A 704-nucleotide genomic window follows, 5' to 3' on the forward strand; every position below is an offset into this window, starting at 1 on the left:
ATCGCCTAAAATCGCAGAACCTTATGATGTACAAGAAATTGCAACCTAACCCGTGGGAACACGAGCACGGCGACAGCATATGACATTCCGCTGAGTGGACAGTTTTGGTAGCCACTTCGGGCCTGTCGTTCGCGCTCGTCCCGAAGGGAAGTCAGTTATATTCCAGCAGAATATCTGTCCGAACCTCCGAATAAATTGTTTTACATAGTTTAAAATAAAAGATATTATAGTTGGTTATTTCATCAATCGTACTTTATTTAATTTGTCGTGTAGACGTACACAACAATAGAAAGAAACGAAATGACAATAAATATTTATTTATATTTTTTTATGACTAGTGCTGTGCATTGTATTAAAATTGTTATAATAACGCACCTCGTTTGATTGCTTTCCTTGTCTACGTAGCTACTTCTATAGTAACCTACTAAATCGTCGGTGAGGTTTCCGGTAAATGGTATAGTCAGCAAGTATTCGTCACAGGGGCTTAAAGTTTACGGCTGACTTGACTTGCATAAGTTCTTTATCTGTATCAAAAGACACACTGCTCACTGGGATGACATTTTCACCACAGTTGGCTACAACAAACACTTTTGGTATCGATGTTCAAACTGGTCGAATGCAACACTATGGTATCGGGTAGCTCCTACGCATGTCATCTAAATTATTATTAAATAATATTATTATGTGACGTTATTATAAAATTT

At 37.4% G+C, this 704-nt stretch overlaps 1 pseudogene; it reads right to left on the reverse strand.

Moving 5' to 3' along the window:
• Positions 1 to 234: 234 nt before the first annotated feature.
• Positions 235 to 656, reverse strand: LOC103311546 (annotated as a pseudogene).
• Positions 657 to 704: the final 48 nt, after the last annotated feature.

Source organism: Acyrthosiphon pisum, unplaced genomic scaffold, assembly GCF_005508785.2.
Source record: "Acyrthosiphon pisum isolate AL4f unplaced genomic scaffold, pea_aphid_22Mar2018_4r6ur Scaffold_5660;HRSCAF=6217, whole genome shotgun sequence".
In the NCBI taxonomy this organism is placed as follows: Eukaryota; Metazoa; Arthropoda; class Insecta; order Hemiptera; family Aphididae; genus Acyrthosiphon; species Acyrthosiphon pisum.